Below are 6,040 nucleotides of genomic sequence, written 5' to 3'. Positions count from 1 at the left end.
ACCCGGGTGTGCCATCGTCCGAAGAATGAAGAATTTCGAATGTATACGTCTGAATTCTTACAAAGAGTGCTTTACACACTTCTCTCTACAAAGCTTGATATAAAAAACAAAGAGTCAAATGCGAATGTCCTTAAATTTGTTAAAGAGATAGATGCGTATGTCAAGAACAAGAGTGAAATTATTGCGGATCTGATGTTTTCAGATCAGAAACGGAAGCCTGGGGGATTCTGCAGTGTGTATTTCAAAATACAGCGTGTTTTGCACAGAACCTGTGGTAACAACATCCCCCTGATTACTCAGGCAATTTTTTTTGCTCTGCTAGATCGGATCGCCCAGTGTGGTTCGTATGGTTTTAGACATGGGGAGCGGAAGGGGATAATGAATGCTTTTTCAGATGCCTCAAAGTTTCTCAGCAATGTTGGGGTGGTGGTTACGTGTACCAAACAAATTTTCCGCACCAACATTTAATTGTTGATTGCAAACAGGAGCAGGTAACGCGTGTGTACTCCAATGTTTCTGTGTTTGAAACCCTACTGTTGAAATAAAGCGGTTCACATTTCACATACTTGCAAACAGGAGTCTGTAACTTGTGTGAAAAGTCTGTACTACGATGTTTCGGTGCTTGAAAACCTGTTGCTGAAATAAAGTGGTTCACATTTCACATGCTGTTTGTCCTGCGAGTTCTTTCCGTGAGACTTTACGCAGTCAGTGTATGTGTGTGCTTACAACCCATGATGTTTTTGAGACACGGCTTGTGCAGCGTATAAGCCGCCTGGCCGGACAACCACTCGGCCACCCAGCCGCTGCTGGCGCCGCTCACAGCCTGGGATCTCGTGGCCCTCACCAGACTCCCCACGCCACCGTAACTCCCCAATTCCCTAGGTTTATAATAGAGCGCACTCAACCCCGCAGAAGACATGGTCCCCTTCCAAACCAATACACGCTTTCACACACATGAATCGAGGGATGCGGCGGCTGGGGCTTTTGGACCCTGAGGCTCCGGCCCGGCTGGCAGGGGGAAGGCGGTAGTTCTGACCCTTAACGGCGCACCATTGGCTCCTGAGGGGGCAGGACATGCACCCATAACAACCCACCATTGGCTGGCAAGGGGGCGGGACATCCACACACCGCGGACACCCATTGGCTGAAAAAGGGGGTGTGGTACCTGTAAAAAAAAATTTGACAAAAGGTTATCCCTTTATACTACTTATGTTATTTTTTAATTTTACATTTTATCTTGAATGTGTGGAGAAGGATGTGTATATAATATATTAATTGCTACTTCAAAGTATCATGACCGATTCTGTAGCAACAAAATATGAGAGCAGTGCAGGGGTATGAAATCTGTTGCAAGGAATTGTATGGAAACATTGTATTCTACATAATCTAACATTTTTTCTATAAAGTTTAGATTTTTTTTCTGCTGCCATCATTAGTTACATTATCAATTAAAATGAGTAAGCCAGTTCCAGAAGCAGCAATGCATGCTCAGGCCTGGACATTATCTGCACTGTGCTTCACAAATGAGGTGGTGTTTTTTCAGAATTTGCAGTTCTTTACATTTTTTACTCTTTCACTTTGACCTTTCCATCACATTTCTAAGGATTTGTCTTTATCTTATCTGTCTAGAAAACTTTGTTTCATCAGTCTTCTGGCTCCTTTTTGTAACTGCGCAAATTCTAAGCTGGGTTTTCTTTTTCTTTGGTGCTGATGATAATTTTACATCTTCCAATGTAGCCTTTTTGCTATTCTAGTCTCAGGCTTCTGCAAAATGTAGATTTTGAAACTTTAATCTCTGTACTCTAAAAGTTGTTCATGATTTCACTTTTTGTTGTTTTTGGGTTTTCCTTGACAGCTATAATACTTTTTCTGTCATAATTGCAAATGTTTTCTTGTTCGCCCTGGTCTTGGTTGATGGGTAATTATACCTGTGGTTTGTTTAATATTCAGAATATCACAACATAGTTTATTTTGGTGTTTGCCTATACTTTGCTCCATTTGTACTTTAGCACTAAGTAAAAATAAGCTTTCCAGTCTCTGCTGAAGAAAAGCATCCACACAACATTTCTGTGCTATGATTTATATTGAGTTTTTCTTTTCTTTGATCTGCTTGCTTGTTTGCTTGTTTGTGTTTGCTTAACAGAAAGTTATTTGGTGTTCAGGCTTCAAGCACAGCTAATTCACTACTCTTTTGTAGACTACCTACCCAACAACAGCCACCTGAATAACAATAGATGCCTGTCAGTCAATTGTTTCAATATTTTTTTCCATTCAATTTTAAGAGCTTCAACAATTTATATATATTTAATTGGCCCGAGAGGGTAGAACTGAATCTAATTAAATACTTAGAAATCATACTTATAGGATCCCAAAATACAGTTTAAATGGATCTTTTTAAAGATTAACATAGTATATTTATTGTGTCCAGAAATATCAATGCTTGTACAGACATAAAATACAAAGCAAAACTGTTAATATAAAAAGTAAAAATTTAAAGGTTAACATTTCTGCAGAAAAAGGACAAAATAATAACGGTGACGTATGTGTATTCCTAAAATTAAATTTATCTTTCAAAATGTTTAAATAAAAGTTTTATCACTGAGCATGGTGCATGGAAATATTTCCTGTATATTTGGCATTTGATTTTGATGTTAGTTACAATGCTGAAACTCTATAATTCTGAAAAAGTTTTCTGATTAAGAATGTTTTTGTGCTTTGAAAATAATTAATCTGTAATTAAAGACTCAAATGTTTTTGCAAAAAGTGGGATCTTTCTGATGTTTCCAAGGTCATGCTTTACTTTAAATGTCACTGTATATCTTTTAAACATATTACTTTTCAATTAGAAGAGCTGAACGTTTTCAAATTCCCATAACCATGGTATTCAATTTGTTGTTTTATTATAAAATCAAGGTCATCACTAAAGTGTGTAATTGAAAGGAATAAATTGAGCTCCAAAATCCTGTGACCCATTTCATTAGAAAGAGGTACTAATTTCAACATTTTCTTTTAAAGTGGTCATTAATGTAACTGGAAACAAAAATCAAAACATTCAAAAGTATCATGTTTTCTGTCAATTGCACTTAATTAGTCTAAATTACATTATATAAAATTATAATTTAAACATGGGCAGCAGCACATGAACATTATTCAGATAAGGAGGTGCTACAGTGGCCCAGTGGTTAGCTGGGGCCCTGGGTTTAATTCTAGACCTGGGGTGTTATCTATATGGGGTTGTATGTTATCAAATTGTTTGCGTGGGCTTCCTCCGGGTGCTCCAGTTTTCTTTCACAATCCAAAAACTTAGGTAGGTTAAATGGCTTCTGGGAGGATTGGCCATAGGTGTGAGAGTGTATGTCTGTGTTTGTGCCTGTGTGTCTGCCATGTGATAGACTAGCACCCTGATCTGGGTGTGCCTTCACGTCTGTTGTCTACAGGGAAACAGATGCAGCCATTCAAAATGCGCGGTACAAAGGGGGGAGGTGTCTTTCACTGGAAATCTCGCCCCCTTCTACTTTGAAAATACCTTTGAAACCGGTTAATTCGTCACAGCCAGCATTCCCGCAGTGAGGGGGGTTGTACTCGTCTTAGCTAATGTCTTAGCTGGAACACATCATTATATCTCATTTTGTATTTCTATAAAAAAATCGTTTGCCCAGCTTAACACTATTGTTGTTTTTGTTTTTATCCTTTAAAGTGCTTTGAGGAGCACAGCTTTCTCACCACTTAGATTACTTTTTGATACCATCCTTACACAAAGCAGAAACTTCTTGTATTTTCCGATGACATACAAGTGGAAAGATTACAGATTTTAATCGTCTTTTTTCTGAACCAGGGAAAATCTGATCATGTTTCTCCATAACAATAATAAAAAACTTTATTTCACATATCACCTTTTAAAAGTGGCATCTCAAAGCAATACAGTAGATGTAAACCACAGATTACAAAGTAAATACCCAAACGCAAACGCGTTTTTAATAAAATGCTTTTATTCATTCAGCAGAGAGAGAGCGTAAAACCTGGGCGTAACAGCTGTTCCTTTTTCTGATCACTCGCTCTCTGGATAAACGTCTCACCTGTCCTGTTCGTTGTTTTCCTAATTTGCTGATTATGCCTTCTGAGATCCACTCCTGCCCTCACACCTAAAGAAGACTATTTTAAATTTCTTTGCACGGTCCATTGTGCAATTAACCGTTGTATGTGCTGTCCTTAAGGTGATATCACATAAAGGTGATATGTAAAATAATGTTTTTTATTATTATTATAGAGAAACATGATCAGATTTTCCCCAGTTCAGAAAAAAAGATCTAAAGTATACTAGTTTGTCACTAGTATACTTTTAATACAGTCTTTGCTGTGCTCTAGAGGATCCTTGTGATATTTCAAGCTCTGGTTGAACGATAAGTGTCGCAGTTTAAATAAATTTCGTAGTTGGAAATTATGAAACGCTCTGTTAAAAGCAAGGGAGTTTTTATGTCCGTTGCAGTTTTTTTTAATCCCCGGCGGAACACATTCCATAAGAATCAGCGCTTTTATTTATCGCCTTTAAAGGTGGCTTCTCAAAATGCTTTACAGGATAAAAACAAAAATAACAGCAACAACAACAGTATTGTATTTCATTGCACTTTGACAGATCGGCCTTAAATCAATTGTTGACTTTTTTCTCTTTACTACTGAACTTGTTTGGATTGACTGAGCTCCGTTCTGTACCACACAATGTTCCCCCCAGAGTCTCTGCCCCGGGTGATTTGTTTTTTTTTGACAGAGGTTAAAAAACTCTCTCTCTTGCTTGCCCTCCTCCCCTGTGTATTATCTGTTTTTTTTTGTGCTGTCCTTTGACAAAATAAGGCTCGCTAGATAATGTGAATCGAAACCTGTTTTTCTAGTTTTTAAAGTCGTGCGATGTGTAAGCGGGAACACGTCATTATATCTTACATATGAAAAATACATAATATAGCTCCAAAACAAATGCAAACGTGTTTTTAATAAGATGCTTTTATTCACTCATAATCCGACAATTTCAGGAAGACTAAGGAAGGACTAAGAGAATTGTCATCTGTTGTTGAAGCTCTGTGAGCTCGGTGACTTTGAGACCACTTGTTATCCCAGGTTGTTTGAATCGCCACAATTCAAATAGAGAAAAAAGAGCTGACTGACAAGATTTAAGATATGGCTGTTAATGTTGGATTAAAAAAAACACTTTGCCCGACGTTTGTAGCATTGCTTAAAAAATAACTTTATTTCGAGAGACTTGATAAGTAATTCAAGTGTTTTTTTTAACTTCCTAAAAAACAACTAATAATTTAACTATATGTGCAAACGTTTTATGATATGTCGCTGTTGTGAATGTCTGTGGACATGTGCAGGCTGGACAGGAGGCTCTACTGTACACAGAGAGGGGCGGGAGGGGGGACAAGCTGATACATACTCTTAGAGTTTGATTAATAGGGAATATAATATAAAAATATAGTACTAAAAGATAGGACACAGCGGCTCAGACACCCGCTGAATGGAAAGGGGCGCTTTAATGTTCTGTATGGCTAATACTAAAGCCAATACTTTAATATTCTTTTCTGTATGTTTATCAATAGTGGGTACTGGCCTAATTCGGCCCTGCTCCCGTTGTTAGGTGTTAATGTGTTGTTAAGTGTGAATTTGTACCTGTTTCCCTAAGGTCTGGCTTTTTTTCTGGAAAACCATAACTCTGGTCTTGTCCAGATTGACTGTCAGCGCCCAGGTCTGACAGTGCTGCTCCAGCAGTGCCAGGTTCTGCCGTAGCCTCTGTTCTGTGGGCGACAGCAGGACCAGGTCGTCTGCAAAGAGCAGGAACTCGATTTCTGTAATTAATGCAGATCAGTAAATCAAGGGACAAAACAATTATTGCTCCCGGTTCCTCAATGGGTTTGACGTGCTAATGCGTTGGTTTAACAGTCCGGGTGTGGCAATGTTTTTTATTATTGTTATAGAGAAACATGATCAGATTTTCCCCGGTTCAGAAAAAAAGATCTAAAGTATACTAGTTTGTCACTCTTCTCATCCC

At 38.2% G+C, this 6,040-nt stretch overlaps 1 long non-coding RNA gene across 1 annotated transcript in view; it reads left to right on the top strand.

The window, feature by feature from the left end:
* The window catches only part of LOC148651351 (uncharacterized), a 487,041-nt gene extending 486,396 nt beyond the window's left edge, over positions 1 to 645 (top strand). Inside the window, exon 3 of the long non-coding RNA XR_015925730.1 lies at positions 1 to 645. This is a non-coding gene — a long non-coding RNA (uncharacterized LOC148651351).
* The last annotated feature ends 5,395 nt before the right edge of the window (positions 646 to 6,040 follow it).

This window comes from Lepisosteus platostomus, chromosome 12 (genome assembly GCF_059453375.1).
Source record: "Lepisosteus platostomus isolate fLepPlt1 chromosome 12, fLepPlt1.hap1, whole genome shotgun sequence".
Classification (NCBI taxonomy): Eukaryota; Metazoa; Chordata; class Actinopteri; order Semionotiformes; family Lepisosteidae; genus Lepisosteus; species Lepisosteus platostomus.
The sequence above is the reverse complement of the archived record's forward strand: the minus strand, read 5'-3'. Positions and strand labels throughout refer to the sequence as shown.